Raw genomic sequence first — 17,188 nt, forward strand, 5'->3', positions numbered from 1 at the left:
CCCCCAGGGGGATGAGTCCTCCAGACCTTTTTGTTCATTTTTTAACATGTCAAACCTCTCTGAGTAATTTGTTTTCTGATTTCAAATATTCCTATATACCCATAAAATTATAGAAAATGATCACAAAGTGCTCTTGTTCCTCAGTGAGTGTGTCAAAGTCTGTCAGGCTAAGGGTCTTAGTCCTACCATCAGGGAGAATCTATTGCTCCCCTTTCAGATTTTCCGATTTTCCCCTAAGTTCTTTATGGCTTCTAACTCTGCTAAGGAAAAAATAGGCTGTTTTTTTCTGTGTTTCTGCTTTCCAAAAAGTCACAATTATGCTGCTGTTTTCCCTCAAGGCACATTTTTCTTCATCATTAGACAGTTAGAGGAGGTTATCAAGATAGCCTCATATTTTACTACTGTTTTAACTATTTGCACAACTCATTCAGTTCCTCTATTGTTTTCCTCTTACATTTTTTTTATATAAATTCTTGTTTCCTTTTGTTTTTCTATTATTTTCTCCTTTAATGCTACACTTCTTATATATTTGGGTTGTTTCCATTTTCATCTTTCTCAAAACATAGAAATTTTTCCTATTGAGGACAAATTTGATCTCTATAAGGATAAGGAGTTCATACATTGAATCCTTAATTTTTCCCTACCCAGTACATTTTTCTATTTTTAACACACACACCTGTGAAGCTGCTGCGATTGTGACAGGCAGCACTAACACATGAATGTGCCACTAACACAGGGTCCATCTTGTCCCTGATCTACATAAAGTGATTGTCACAGGGATCGAAGTTATTTTGATTTTGTTTTTGCACAGTGTGTTTTCTCATTGTTTGCTCTTGCACTGCTTGTTTTATCATCACTTGTTTCTGCATTGCTTGCTCCCTTCCTATTTCTTAACTTTGTTCCATGCAGTTTTATTGTTTTTGCCAGTTGCCAAGGGTATCATAATAAGCATAGTGCAGATAACCAATCCCTGGTGTAATAATCCTTCTGCTTGAATGTTCTTAAGTTCCCTTTCTTTCCAAATTTTTCCAGAAGTGTGTACTACTCCAAAAGCATATTTCAAGACTATGTAAATGAACCCTTCCCAATCCTTGAACAGCAATACACAGAATAATGCAAGCCCAAGACAGGCTAAGGGAATCAGATTCCTTTCCTTCCAGTTTTTCTCCACTATTTATAGCATTTCCAGATTTTCTTTTCCCATCTATCACTCGAGATGATGCTTCTAGAATGTAACTCCTGTTCTCTTAGATCTGGACACATTTTTTGTTTGTAGCTCTGTGACTTCTGTGCAGTCATGCATTAGTTCTTCCCCTGGGACCCCATAGAGAAACTGAGTGGGGCTTTTTATATTTGTAGTTCTCAGCTCTATTTCAGGGGAGGTTGTGCTGTATTTCAACACTAATGTACTAAATATTTCACTCTCCTGTTTCACCAAAATACCATACAATGTGACACATCTCCAGCTTACAAATTTTCTTTCAGGGGTGTGGGGGGTGTGGGGTTATCCTAATTCCTAGAGCTATCAATAAATACCTTTCTAACAAATTATTTTCAGCCTCTAGTAATAACAAAAAGTTATTTACCCCAAATTTTTCATCTGAATAAATTTGTACTTTTTAAATCACAGGGACTGGGAACCGTTCTCCCCCAACAGCAATTACTGAAATGCATTCCTGACTTAATTTGCATCCTTGGGGTAACTTTCTTATGGTGGTCCTGGAGGCTCTTGTATCTACTAAAAATACTTCCTTATTGAGAGGACCAAGTCTTAATTTCATCAAAGGCCTCATTTGGTGTTTCTTTTGTTGTTTCAGGCCTCATTAAATACAGTCCCTGACACCCCTAAACATCCTTTCATCCAGCTTCCTTTTCCTGCAAAATTTCCACACGTGTCCCTTCTCATGGCAATAGAAACAGGTGAGTCTTGTGTCATTAGGGGTAGAATTTTGATTACTCTGATGTCTCAATGCTTTTGTGGATCCTTTGGTGTTAGTAGCCTTTTGCGTTTTCCTCATTGTTTTAAAACCTTCTCTCTCTCTTCTCCTTTCCCTTCCTCTATGCTTGACCCTCATACATTTACAATCTTTACACATGAAAAGTTTCTGCACTTTTTCTACAACTTTCTGTAGCTCTTGCCAGGGAGTTCCTTGCCGCTTTCCCCCACGCTGAATGGGCCAAAGCGGCGTCTCCCTTAGCCCCGCTGTGCATAAATGCCGTGACAGCAGCAGCCGTGCCCGCTGTGTCTGCACGGGCCCCTCAGTGTCACCCCTCAGTGCCGCAGGGCCCTGTCCCCCCTGCTCGGGTGCCCGGGATCCTGAGCTCGCCTCTCCCTGCCCTGCTCACACCCGGCTGCCGCTGCCGCGCCCCCGCTGCCCCTCGGGCGCTGCTCCGAGCTTTGGCTGCTCCGGAGCTGCCAGGAATGGAGCTGTACAGAATCGTTAAAATTTGATAGAATGTTCACACAGTCTTGTATATCTGTATGCAAATATTGAGATCAGATGTGCTGACTTAGGAAAGCTAAGGAATAGAGATGATATTATCATCCGGTTGAATTTAAAAAGAGTTGCAAAATACAGTAAGTTTATATAAAAGAATGTATGTATAAACGAGGCTTGAGAAAAAGAGCAGATATTTTAGAAAATTAGAACCATGAAAGATGCATTGTAATAGGACTATGTGAGGTAAAAATAGAGGTGATTGGTGTTAGAAGTAATATAGTAGCATTGTGTAGTAAAAGCTTATAGCTTGAAAAGCATATATAAGGTATTGTAATTAGGAAAGAATTTAGCTTTTAAGAAAATAGGGTTGAGGTTTATATTTCTTATGTTTCATTCTTTATTAAGACTAATAATAAAATATTTTAAAACACTTCTCAGTTACCCCATCTTTATAGAAACTAAAAAAACCAACAAAAGAGTACTTCCACTAGAATAAGAACAAAAACACCACTATCTTTATCAAGATAAAAAAATCTCAAAGTACTTTTTGTTCAGTGCTACTACAAAGAAACAAGACTCGAAAGAATTACTTCTTCTAAAAAAAAACCAAAAAACTGTCAAGACTTCTACCTACATCATGAGCTCAAGTCAAACAGAAACCATTATCTTCTATTACACAACATCAAGCAAGCTTTAAAAAACATAATCAAGCACAAAATATCCAAGCGACCCAAAGACATTCATAAAAGTCTGAAAGATCCTTGAAGTTCTAATTCTTATAATATTTCAAAACAAAACCTAAAAATTTACTGTCCAAAGTCCAAAAGCAGTTTCCAACAATAAAGAATAGTGCTGTGTTCACCTTCCCTCTGAGACCCAGTTAAACTCAAACTGTACGATAAACCAAACCCACACAAACACAAAATTATTACCTCCGTATCACGCTGTAATGAACTTATGTGAAGAACCTGCAAATCTTTCCACTTCCCCATTCCAGTGTGCAGCCCCTGCGCGTCCCCAGCCGTGTCTCCAAGCCCTCCCTCCCTCCAGCCCTGCCCAGAGGCCCCGCAAGCCCGAGCGGAGCCGCGCTGCCCCCGGCGCTGCCCCGCAGCCCCCGCCGCTCTCCCGGCTCAGCCCCCGCTGCCATCCCCGGCCCGCCCGGCATCTTCCAGCCCTGCCCGGCCGCCAGCGAGGGCAGCTCTGCCCAGCTAAAGGAGCGAGGCTGCTCTGCCAACGCTGCAAAAACCCGAGCTCTGACTGCCGGCAAAGAGAGGAACGAGAGAAAAACCCGCCATTGGCAAACTCCTCCATAGGGAAATGAAGCAGGGCACGGACTCTGGATCAGAGGAAGAGTTTAACCCGTTCCATCCCAGCCCCGTGAACACAGAATGGGAACTCACTGACTGGGCTGAGATTAGACCTAAACTCGTGCAAGATAAAGATTTTCATTCACCGTATAGAAATCTCCTTGCTGTGCCAGTTCGATATAAGGAAAATAATGCTAATCCTCGGTGGGAGCCTATGGCACCTTTAGGATATTGAGAAGTTAAGAAAAGCTTTTAATGACAACAGCTTAAACTCCCAGTATTTTAATAATGTGGTGAGAAGTAGATATGATTCTTATCACCTCACACCTTCAGACTGCTGTAACATTTCATCTGTAATTTTAACAAACTCACAATATATTCTGTGGGACTTGAAAGAGTGAAAGCATCTTCACAGATTGATGGAAAGCTCTGCTGGAAGTCCTAAAGCCCAACTAACAGACAGTCAATTAGCTAGAGATCCTCCAAACCACAAAACTGAAGACCAAGCCGAATCCCTTTCTAGAGCAGGATAAGAGGTATTACAAATGCAGCCAGAAAGGCTCTTTTAACTGTACAACTGCAAGAACCCATGAAAATGCCGATTCTCTGATTCAGCAAGCCGCAACTAAACCTCATCTTGCCTTTTTAGATCGCTTGGCACAAGCAGTTCAAAAGCAGTATTCTAAGAAAAGAACACATCCTCATTGATTTAAAGCCTTGCCTTTACTAATACAAACAATAAATGTAAAAGAGTTCTTTTACCAGCCCAGCCACCAACAGTGCCACAAATGCTCTCAGCTTGTGGTGAGCTCAGCACTCCTCAGCACATCGTGACCATACAAGCTCCCACACTGGGGGAACAACTTACAGAGTCCCAAGATCCGCTGGGAAATTAATTCCAAAGAGTTATTGAGGCCCAATCCAAAACTAGTGATGAAATCCGCACTGCTTTAGAGTCCATTAAAGAGTCATGTTTACCTGTAGAAAAAACTCAGTCATTTTAAAATACACAGTTCTGAAGCAGAGAAAAACACAAAATCACCTGATACTTACCCTCAGTACAAAAAAAGACAGACATTATACCGATCGTTGTCGCTCCAAATTTAACATAACAGAAAAGCCTGTGTCGGGAACTTCAACAAGAGCTCACAGCGCCACCGTGCCACAAAACAAAGAACGGCGGCTCCATCGCAAACAAACTTAGAGCAGATGCGATTTGTAAAATCACCAGAAATCTCCCGAGCAACGCCCACTTATTACCACCAGGGGCACGATGCAAACTAACAACTTCTACATTAACATACCTCTAAACAAACTTTTGTCATCGATTTATACCTACAGGGGTTACTAGTACTTCACAACAGAGACAGGACTTTTTAATTCTAAGCTGAAACAAAAACATAATGCTTAGATTTTCAGTGTTCCTAACTATTATTTCAGTACATTGTAACCAAGAGCTGATAGCTGTAGCTCTTGCTTCCAGCACTCCAGCAGTAATTCAACCCAAACCACTCAGAGCTATCACTGCTGCATTGCCAGTGACTGTAACTGAGCAAGACATCCATGGAGAGCCTGTGCTTTTAACTAAGCCAACTGTGCACCAAGGAACAGCACCGAGAGCTGTAGCCCACAGCCGATGGCCTTTGGGTGGGAGGTGTCCCCAGTGAGCAGCCACAGCCCCCTTGCAGCCTGAGCCAGGGCAGTGGAACAGTGAATGTCACAGCTGTGCTGGGCACTGGCACAGAGGGCACTGCAATTCCTGCTGTGCTTCAGCCCAGCCATTACAATCTGGGAGCGCCCATGGGGGCTCTCCCAAGAGCCAAAACAGTCACACTGAGTGTGCCCAGTGAGCTCATGGGGACTGCCACCAGTGCTGAGGGTGAGCCAAGGATCACCCGGCCCCTCGTGGGGCACAAACCCATCCCAGCAGAGAAGGGAGACTCGCTGGCCCAGTAGAGAACAGAAACAGAAGGGAGTTTTTAATGAGAGCCACAGCAGCACCGACCACTCCAAAATTATCATCAAAAACTAACAACCCTGTCTAAGGGAGTCAGGAGCCTCCAGTGGGGAAAAAACTAAATATCCTCAAAAAATTAATTAATGAAAAATTTGAAAGTAATGACATCAAACCCACAAATGGCCCTTAGACTTCCCCAGTGTTTGTCGTAAACAATAAAATGTCTGATTCCTGGAAATTACTCCAATTTCCTGCTGCTGAGGGTTTCCCTAGGCACTTGCTGAAGTGAAAAATACCCAGGAAGCTTTCCCTTTCTTGAGATTAGAATGGTTTCTGTAATTCCTTGAGGTGTGAGCATGATGGTTAAAACCCCATTGTGCAAATGAAAGTCTTCCTCTTCTTTCCCCCACTCCATGCTCCATCCTCCCTCTTACTTTGCCATCTCAACAACTGCTAAGGAAACCTTTCTCATCTTGTCAATTGGCAATGTAACTGCTCTTTATTTCAGTTTTAAAATAGATTTTAAAGTCAGGCTCTGCCCATGCTATTGATTTGAATTTTGGATGAAGTTGTTGGTGCTTAACAAGCTCTGTGCTGCTTTAAAGCCTTTCTCCAAGACTCAAAGGATGACCCTGGCAGGGAGTACAGGAGCGTTGGGCACTCCTTTAGAAATGGAGGGCATCAAACCAGGTTCTTTTAAAAGCCATTTGAAGTGAAATGGAGGCCCTGAAATTCCTTTGGGAAATGGTCCATTTAGGATAGAGCCACAGTGCCAGAAGCTGTTTGTCTGATGGTCAGTTCATGCTCTGGTCAGTGCAGTGCAACCCCTCAGGAAATGCATGAGCCAAAGCCAGCAAGGAGAGGAAAAGAGCCGAGCTGAGCTGAGAGAGCTGGAGAGATGAAATGTCACAGATGTGCCTGGAGCATGGTCCTCCCCAGCAGCTTTTCTTACAGTTCAGTGTTTTAAAAGCTGAAAGCTGATGCTCAGGACCTTGGGATCTGGCTTGGAACTGCAGAGGGGATGAGCTCCCTTACTGGAACTCAGGCAGTGGAGTGCCACAAGCCTGCAGCCAGATTGCTTCTCATTCACCTTGAATTCAATGTTCTTTTAGTTTTGGGGTTTTATTAAGTATCCTTAGAGATGCTACAAGTGAAAGAAGAGAACAGAAATAGGCTGGAGCACCACTGGCACAGTAATTGATATTTCACTCTTCCTCTTTTCCTTTTCAAAATATATGTAGGTATCACGAACTTTTAAACTCTGTGGTTTGGGACAAACACTCTTTCTTCCCTCTCTTTGGAAGAGATATGCAAATCCTGAGACCCCTGGCCAATGGTCTCTGCATTTTATTTATGTCTTTACAATTAAACAAAGGGCAGATAAGATTGACAAGGAAGATACAGCTCAGGAGCTCCCTGGGCAGCAGCCTCCAAACTCTTTGGGTGATGCCAAGAGCAGGAGGGTGTTAAGGCTGCTTTCCAGTGCGGGATTAATCCATAATAACCTGCTCACTGACATCAAAGTCACTGCTTAGAAGCCACTTGTTATTTCCCGAGGTGCAGGAGCTGGAGGGTTTGACAAAGCCTGGGCAGAATGATGAAGAATATTCCTGTCACATTTCTGCTTCTCTCCTTGTGCAAGCAAGAGAAACCCATCCTCGTTAAGGGTTTTGTTCCTGTGTGACAGTGTGTAGTTCAGAGTTAAAGCCGTGCCCAGGAGTGTTCATTATTTAATCTGCACTGGCCCCTCAGCCGTGTGAGCTCTGAGCAGTGCGCTGGGAAGTGGGGCCGAGCCAATTTCATGCAGTCGGGCAATCACATGTGATTTGAAGGGTGTCAGTTGAAGGAAAACACACCTTTTTCATCATTTTGGGTGCCTCTCTTTTCAGGCAATCACTGTTTTCCATGATTTTCATGTTTAAATGGAAGGAGAAACCCTTTGTGGTGCTGTTTGAATTGAGGGAAAGAGCCCCATTTTCATCATCTCCAGGTTCAAACTGAGAGCAAACACGGCTGTCCCTGGTCTGAAAGGGCTTCCCTTGAGAGGACCCTCTTGATGTGCCACTGTAAGAATTCCATCGAGGGGGACCCTCCATTTGAATGGACCTTCACAGATGAAAAAGATGTGCAAAAGCCCCCAGAATAGTCTTTGTTGAGGGAAACTGAGGAAGGAAATTGAATTTCCCTTCATTCTACAAAACTAAATTGAGGAAAAATCCTCTTTATTTGTCAAACAGCCAGGACTCTGTTTTTTCATCCAGAAAGGGCTCATCTTTATTGCACAGCTCATATTTTAGAGGATTATCAGCTGGCACCCTGCTAGATCTAATTGGCTCACAATACTCTGACAGTTTATTGGTCAGTAAATGGCATTTTGCATTTGCACTAAACATGTCTATTTTTGGTTTGTGTACATATGTTCTTCACTGATTCACATGGGACAGATTTCTTGGTTTTGAGAGTGTGAACCTGCTTTTCTTCATAACAAGAGCTTGTTCTGCAGACTGATTCTCATTCCTCTAATTCTCTCTCATGGGAATTAACAGACAAGCTGTGAGCTGCACCCAGCCCAATCAGCAGGCCTAAACCATGATATTGTAAGGCATTTCTTTTATAGGATTTCTACTCATATGCAACAATTCCTTTTTCTTTATGTTAAAAACAAAAGCTTATGTATTCTGATGCTAAAACAGTTTGCTCCTGTGAGATTACAATCTTTTTAAGGTTATTAATGGTTATCTGTTAGGTACAGGATAAGGCATATGAAAGACAGGTTACAATCAATACTCCAAATTTGTATTGTCAAGTCCAATCAGGTCACTCATAAAGGGTCTTGGAGCATGGGAGAACACAAAGATCATGTCCAATGTCTCTTAGGGAATGGAAATAAATGACCATAGTTCTAAAGTCTCTATGGCTGGAACTCAGGGGTTGTGCTGCCCTGGCAGGAGGAAGTCCAGCAGCTGGGAATGTTGGCCTTGGCATCACTGAATGTCTTTCTGGAAGCCTGGAGCAGGAATAGCTGAAGAGGGTTGGTGGAACAGAATATCAGGGTGGTAAATACTGTAGGACAGAAGGCCTCTGTTCAGTTTCCTCTCCAAGTCTCCAGGCACAGCCATGGGCTGGCAGTCCTGCCTCTGTCCTTGTCCTGGCCACCAAGGCTGAGTGGGGACAAGGTCACCTCTCTTCTCCCTGGGCCTCGCTTGCTCGGAGGCCATCGATGCCTGATCAGGTGAGCAGGTGACCCCTTTAAAGCTGCTGCTGATAAAACACATGCACCCCTTCTGCCTCAGTCCATCAATCAGCCAGGCCTTGCCATTGCACACTCACCTGGAGATCCTCATGTGTGGGACTTGGCCCAGCTGGGACTCAGACTCACCTGGATTTTACCCCAAAAGAGCCAGGCATTGGTTTCCAGCCCTGGGAATCATTTGTTTAGTTCAGGGCCAGCCTGAGAGTTCCCCCATGAGCCATTGGTGTTTTTCTGTTAAATTGCACAAGTTCTGTTCCCCTAATGTTTACTTGTTTCCCCCTTATGGTTACAGTTCCAGAATGTTCCAGCCCTGAGTGTATCTATTGTTGCTTCCCCTTTGTTTGGGGTCTCTGGATCCTGCCCCTCTTATTGAGCATGGCTTCCCCACTTTTGTTGTTTCTCACCCTTTATTAAAGCTCTTTCTGGGCAGCTCCATCGAACTCGCTCCTTTTCATTTTCACAACCCTGGCCGGAAGTCAGGGAACCAGAGAGGTTTGTCACAGCCACCCTCACTGTGACAGTTACAGAATAGCTTTTAAAATACTTTTGGTACAAATTGTGCATTGTTCAGACATCCTTTAGGAGCCAATTCCCCTTTCTTTTTGTTTTAAAAATAACAAGCATGTCTCTTGCTATGAAGGTTAAGGGAACATCAAAACAAAACAATACATGCAGTGAAACAAGAAACTGACAGTAATCAAGAATAAGGCAGATAATGCATGTAATTAATAACACTGGTGAAATTGCATGATTATCAATGTCTTAAATACTGCAGCATCACCCAGAGCCTGCAAAAGCTGACGAACCTCATTTCAGTGAGGACCTGGAGATCCATTCCCAGGAAAGGTGTCCAAGATCACTGTAAAAATAGATTCAGCTATCCTATTGGTATAGGGTCAAGTTGCCAAGGCCAAGGGACTTGAATATAATTTTGAAACAGAAAACATCTGGGCTTGTTGGCAGTTTTTCAACCAGGTAGAGCCAGGGCCTGGCCAGAGCCCAAACCCTCATTGGGAGGGTCCCCCTCACATACCTTAAAAACAAATCTTTCAATAATAGCAGCTATGAGATGCCCCAAACACAGCAAACTGCTGGAGTGCTCCTGTGAGAATACCTGGGGCTGTGTCTGATTCCCAAAGAGCAGGAGCAGCCTTGCCATCAGCAGGTCACAGCCCTGTCCCATGAGGATGTGGCACAAAAGGGTCGGGAAAGACCACAGGAGCTCAGCTCAGATGAGGCTTTTGACAGAACCCAGAGATCTCATCCTGGAACTCTGAAAACACAGGAAAACCATGAGACAGCCCTGGGTCAAGGCACAGCAACCCTGCTGGAACAAGAGAAGGGACTGAAGGCTGAGCAGGCAGTGCAGGGAACGGCTGCAGACAGCCTGTTCAAAGAGATGCATCTGCAGCTGCAGAGCAAAACAGAGAGATCCCAAAGTGACACCTTGTCTTGTGGATACTCACACAAAGATATGTCAAAGTTCATGAAAAGCCAGTTATAAATAAGGCAATGGTGTCTTATGAATAATGCTTGTTATAAAAATGAGTGAATTCACATGATGGAACCAATCTATCAGCAGTGACTGTCTCAGGAATTGGAGACAATATTCTTCCAGCACTCCTGTATCCATAGCAATGAAACACTGAACAGCTTACAATGGATAACAGCCATAATGTGGAACAACCACCCACTCTCCTGTGTTATCTGTGGAAGATAAACCAGAAGAGATCACAATCAATGATCCTGTCAGACAGTGCAGCACTGACACCTGTGCAATCTGTGAGAGGATCAAGGGCCCAGCAAACTGTGTCTTCTTGTATCCAAAAGCAGGTGTTTATCAGTGTGTCATCACAGCTGTTTCAGTGGGATCTATCTTATCTCTAGAAGAAAATAACCACATCTTCAATGTAAACACACATAGTTAAACAAAATGAGCTTAGGACTTAAAATTATTTGCAATGTAATTCAATGTCACCTCTGTAGCATTAGAGGTATATTCAAGAGAACTCACAGTCATATCTTTAATACTGAATTAAAATTGACCTTAATAAAACTGGAATAGAACATGAAAAGGCTTAAAAAGAAGAAGACTGAAACCTGACATCGTTGAAAGTCAGACACACTCAAACCTGATACAAACACACCTGGATGTCACCCTGGATTTTTAAGGTTTTCTAAGCCTTCTGATGTTGACATTCTTGTAGTGAACTTCTTCAAACACTTTCTGTAAATAACTCATTGGTTTGTATTCCTTTATGGAGGAGGAGAAAGTTGACAGACTGTTGGTTTGACCAGTGTCATTGGAGAGGTGGCACTGTCACCCTCCAAACCACTGTCAGTTTTGGAAAACTATAGATGTTGGAGTCAGAAAATAAACTTCCCTTTTTTCCCTTCACCTGGAGAACAGCGGCGTGAGCTTGTGGTTTTTTTGCCCTATAGCGACATCTGGTGACACCGGGGTGTTCTGCAGCCTAGGCTGAGACAGTTCAGATTGCCGGTGAGGTCGTTTTTGTCCCCTCTCTTTGGTGCTTTACCTGCTGTTCTTGTGGTGATGGCAACTTCTGTGCATTTCGAGGAGGATTCCCTCGTTTTGGACCTCTGGAGGGTGGGTCCGGGAGTGGAAACAGGTTTCTGTTTGCTGGAGTGATTTTGAGAGGTTGTTCCATTGGGCCAGGGAGCGGGGGTTCTCTTCGGACCCTGCGAAGGCGTTCTCCAGGGAGGCGTGGTCTCTCATGGGGGTCCGCCTCATGGAGGCTCTCTTTGATGATTGCACCGTAGACGTGGGATCGCTGCTGGTGCAGTGGAAAAAGTGTGAGGAGCTTTGGCAAGGGTCTGGTTCATGTACCCCTCGGAGTTCCCAGGGGAGCCCTTCTGTCTCGGATGTGGACGAGGGGGAGTTTGAGTTTCTGTGAGATGTGGAGCCCTCGCCCTCCGCCCCGGAACGGTGTGCTGGGGGACGGATCCAGCTGGGGGGATAGCGATGGTTCCCCCGGGGTGGATTGGGCTCCTGGCCAGCTGATCCCGAGTCCAGGGGGCAGAGCCCCGTGGGCTTCTGGGGGCTCTGTAGAGTCGGCGGGCCGTCCTCGACCTGCCCCGCCCCGCGTCGGCGGCGGGGTGGAGGACGTGCTGCCCTCTCTTTGTGCCTTCCTGGCCTTTGAGGGTCAGCCTCTGCCTCGGATTGAGTCTCATTCGGTGACGACTCTGTGTCCCAACTGCGGTGTTTCCACGACGTTTCCCCTGACCGCAGCGAGGGGAGCCACTTCGCCCGTCTCTGAATCAGGCTCCTCATCGGGGGGCGACTTCGCCCGTCTCCGGGCCTGCGCGGCCTGCTGGGCATACGCAGTCGGTGGAAGCAGCCGGAGGCGGGGCGTCGGTCGGTGTTCCGTCAGGCCCCATTCCAGTGGGTGGGCAGCCCGCCCCTCTCCGCTCGGGTGGGGGCAGTGGCCGCTGTGGAGTCTTGCAGCTCAGGATGGACGCTCATAGGGGCTGTGCCGGGCTCCCTTGTGCCGCCCCGCAGTGACGCGGCTCCGCGGCTGCACCTCTCTTGGTGTACCGCTCCTCCGCCGTGTCGGGGGCCGGGGACCCCGCACCGGTCGCGTCCCGGCCCGCACCGGGTTTGTGGGCCATGCCAGCACCCGCATCCGCCGAGGCGCCCCCTGCCAGGGCTGCGGCGCGACAGGGCGCTGAGGTGTTTACCTTTAGTGCAAATGCTGACACGGCCGGCGGGAGGCCGGTGGGTGCCCGGGGCCGTGGCGCTTCCTTGTCAAATTTGTGGATGCTTCCCTTGTGCCAGGTGACCATGCGTCCGAGGAACCCCGAGCGTTTCTGGCGAGAAGCCAAAACCAAGACCGACGAGATGACTGAGCCTGTCTCCTCACAGCATCTGCAGGGTCGCGGAGCGGGCTCCTCTGGCTCTGCCGGTGCTGCAGGGGGCGCAGGGGCGAGTGGGGTTGACCTGACTCCCAGTCAATCATCCCCTCTTGTCCCTGTGGGGCCCAAGGGCCGGGACACAGCAGGTGCGGTGGCTTTGCCAGGGGGTTCCCAGGCTTTCTCTGTGCTCAGGGGTGTTAATCATAACACCCATGAACCCCTTTCATATAAGCTGGAGAGGGAACTCCGTGAAGCGGTTGCTCAGCATGGTTTGGGGTCTGCTGAAGTTATGCAGACTCCGGAGGGTTGCTAGGGATGTGCTGAAGCTTCAGGACCTCCGTCGTGTGGCGTGGTCTCTTTCTGACCCTGTGCAGTTTGATGGTTTAGAGACCAAGTGGGGTCATTTGGCGGCCCACACAGTGGTGCAGAATGCAGCGCTGGCGCCGCAGGACCCCAGGTCTGGGGTTGTCGCTGACATGCTGTTGGGCACAGGACTTTATGAAAATGTTCAGGGGCAGGTTGGATTCGATCCCCTTGTGCTTGACCAGTGCCACATGCTGGGCATGGCAGTGATTGTTCAGACCCTGGAAATGGCTGCTCCAAAGCAGCCATTTGCGACCATTGTCCAGGGGGATGATGAGCCTTTCATGGCATTTGCGGCAAGGCTGACCGCATCTGTGGAGAGTCAGGTGCCTGATCCTGTGGCAAGGAGGGTTGTGATTGCAAATCTTGTGATTGCAATGCTGCTTGTAGGAGGGTCATAGTGGCTCTGCCTGGTTTTCCTACTGTCTCCCAGATGGCAGAGGCCTGTGCGGACATTGTCCCCTTGGGTTAGAAGTTGGCTGCCGTGGCTGCCGCTGTGCAGCCAGTTTGGGCAGCACTGCAGGGCGGGCAGCCACAGCAGGGGACTGCGCAGGCTGGCAAGAAGTGGGGGAAGAAAGCACAGAAGGTCAAATTCCCCATGTTCTTGTGCGGTCGGTGTGGTAGGCCAAATCACATGTCCAATGTTTGCAAGGCAACTGTTCATGTTAATGGCCAGGTTTTACCGGGCTTGGGAAACATGAAGCGGAGTGTGCAGGAGGGATGCACCCAGACACAACCTTCTCTCCAGACCCCAGAGCCGATGGAGGTTTGCTTAGCCGGCTTGCAGCCAGCACCCGTGGATCAGCAGGTGTGGATGTCTGCACCGCAGCAACAGTTGTCTTAGACTCTTGTAAAATACACAAGGTTCCCCTGGATGCCTTTTGTCCCTTGGGTGGGGGCATGAGTGCTCTGCTTATGGGGAGGTCTAGTGCCACCCTTCAGGGCATCATTGTGCACCTGGGGCTCATTGATGCAGATTTCACAGGGCAGATTTGTGCCATGGTCTCCACACCCACCCCCCCGTCACAATCCCGAAAGGGATGCGACTTGCTCAGCTTGTGCCTTTTAAGTCCTCTCTTTGCAGGACAGCTGACCGGTTGTGTGGAGCTGGTGGCTTTGGATCCACTGGGCCACCTCAAGTTCACTGGACTGCTGTCCTGACCAAGGACCGTCCCGAGATGCTGTGTACCCAGTCTGTTCCTGGTGCGACACCGTTGGAAATCCACCTCCGTGGGCTTCTCAACAGCAGTGCTGACATCATGGTTCTCTCCCTTGCCGCCTGGCCCCCAGAGTGGCCCTTGGATCCAGTGGGGATGTCTGTTGTGGGCCTGGGAGAGATGGTGCAATGCTACGTGAGCCAGCAGCCCATGCTGGTTACGAACCTGGAGGGACAGACGGCCTGGGTTAGGCCTCATGTTACTTCTACTCCTGCCAACCCCTGGGGGAGGGATGTTCTGTCTGTCTGGGGGGTGTGCATCGGGACAGATTTTTGATGGGGGCCTCTGCAGTGAAGGGCGCAGAGTGTCCTACGCCTCCAATATGGTGGCTGGTGGACAAACCTGTCTGGGAGAAGCAGTGGCCCTCCCTCAAGATAAATTGGTCGCCCATCAGAATCTGGTGCAGGAGCAGTTGGATCAGGGTCATCTGGAGCCTTCTACCAGTCCCTGGAGCACTCCTGTCTTCTGCATCAAAAAGAAATCTGGGAAATGGAGGTTGTTGCAAGGCCTCCGAAAGGTCAATGCCGTGATGGAAAGCATGGGAACATTGCAGACAGGCATGCCATCACCTACCATGCTTCCTGCAGATTGGTGGGTCCTCATTGTGGATCTGGAAGATTGTTTCATTACAATTCCTTTGCATCCTGATGACAGACCAAAGTTTGCCTTCTCAGTGCCAGCAATTAACGAGGCTGAGCCTGCACAGAGATATCAACGGAGGACATTGCCTCAGGGCACACGCAATTCTCCTGCCATATGCCAGTGGTATGTAGCCCGTGCCTTGTCTGCAGTTCGCAAGCAGTTTCCTGATGCATGTCTGTATCATTATAAGGATGACATTTTGGTTGCTGCCCAGTTTGAGGTGCTGAGGATTCAGCCTCGGTTGCTCGATGCTTTGCATGCTCATGGACTGCAGGTGGCTCCAGAAAAGGTTCAACAACCACCTTGGAAGTACTTGGGGGTCAAAATTCTGGAACGGACGATCTGTCACCAGGAGGTGCAATTTGTGCATTCTGTGAAGACACTGAACGATGCTCAGAAATTGGTAGGTGTCGTCACTTGGTTACATCTGTACTTGGACTAACCAATGCACAGCTGTCTCCTCTGTATGATTTGTTGAAAGGAGACTCTGATCTAAAGTCACCTCGCACACTGACCCCTGAGGCACGTAAGGTGTTGGAGGTGGTTCAGCAAGCTGTTTGGGCTTGCCAAATTTACCGCATTGATCCCTCCGTTGATGTCATTGTGTTCATCACCACTCCAGATTCGCATCCCACAGGCATCATTGGCCAATGGAGTGACAAATGGTCTGATTCCTTGCACATTTTGGAATGGGTTTTCCTGCCCCATCAGCAGAAGACAGCAACTGCATTGTTTGAGCTGATTTCTCACTTGATAATTGTAGTATATGGTAAAGATAATTAATGCTATTTATGTATAAAATATTGTAAAATCCAAGCTATGTCTTTTGGCCACCCCAGCCAGGAGCAGAGCCTTATTTTTATTCAACTAGTTCCCAGACGATGTTAAGATAATATCAAGTCTGTTAATGTATGAATGGAACCTTCCTGAGGGATGATCACCGACTTCCCTGGAATGTAGGAGTGATCTCGAACCTCGAAGATTGCATCTACTACACTGATCACCAGTGTCACCCTCTTACATATGAATGTCGACTTCTGTGGAGTGCTCTGACAACATCCAGATACCTGGAACCAGACTTTTGTCTAACCCTGCACATGTATAGCCTCAGTTCTGCATGTGAAGGGACACAAAGGAACATTCGGTCATCTCTGCCTCAGGCAGAATAAGCTGTATATAAGCTTGCTGCATGAAGGGGGAGAGACTGTGACATTGTTGGTGGTCAGATCCAGGTTCACCCAGTGTCGACCCCAGGGTTGATGCTGCCTTAGCTGTGGTGGTTTGTTTTCTGATTGAAATTCTGTTTCACTGACAATCTAATAAATCATTGCTAAATTTTCTTATAAATTTGGCTCCTGATTTGATCATTTATAACAATTATCAAATGCCGGCAACAGTGTTTGCAATTGATGGGTGCGGATCTTGCAAAGATCATACTCCCGGTGCAATGGGAGGATTTTGACTGGAGCTTTGCAAACAGTGTGTCCCTGCAGAGTGCTCTGGAAAATTTTTCCTAGGGTCCTGGTCCACCTGGCTCCACCATCTTACTGCTCTTAGGTCTGTGTTCATCTTCCTGAATCACCTTGGGATCATGTCACTTAATATTTAAGTCCTTTTTCCCAAATCACCGCAGGATCATGTCAAAATCACGTCAGGGTCACCAATGGTTGTCATCGTATTGCAAAAGTTCCATACACTGTTAGTGATTTCTCATGGGCATCTCCTTGCAGCAATGACTCCTTCCTCCTCACAGCACAACCAATAAACTCCAGCTTTCTTCTCAACCAGCTAACCCTTTTGTAGCACTCATCTTCTTATTGGACACAGCTATGGCCGTTTAAGGGCAGGCCTGTTCCTAATCTTTGGTGATTAGTACAGCTGCAGCTCCTCAGGTGTGAGACTGCCTTCTGCACTATTTTCTTACATTCTATCCTTCCACACACACACACACATATATATATATATATATATATATATATATATATATATAAAAACTAGTTATACCTACTTGTTATTCCTATTCTCATATCTTTGCCTGAGAGCCCCTTAATTTCAGAATTATAATAATTCAGAGGGAGGGTGGTTACATTTTCCATTGCCATGGAGGCTCCTGCCTTCCTTAGCAGACACCTGTC

Source organism: Zonotrichia albicollis, chromosome 7 (genome assembly GCF_047830755.1).
Source record: "Zonotrichia albicollis isolate bZonAlb1 chromosome 7, bZonAlb1.hap1, whole genome shotgun sequence".
NCBI lineage: Eukaryota > Metazoa > Chordata > Aves > Passeriformes > Passerellidae > Zonotrichia > Zonotrichia albicollis.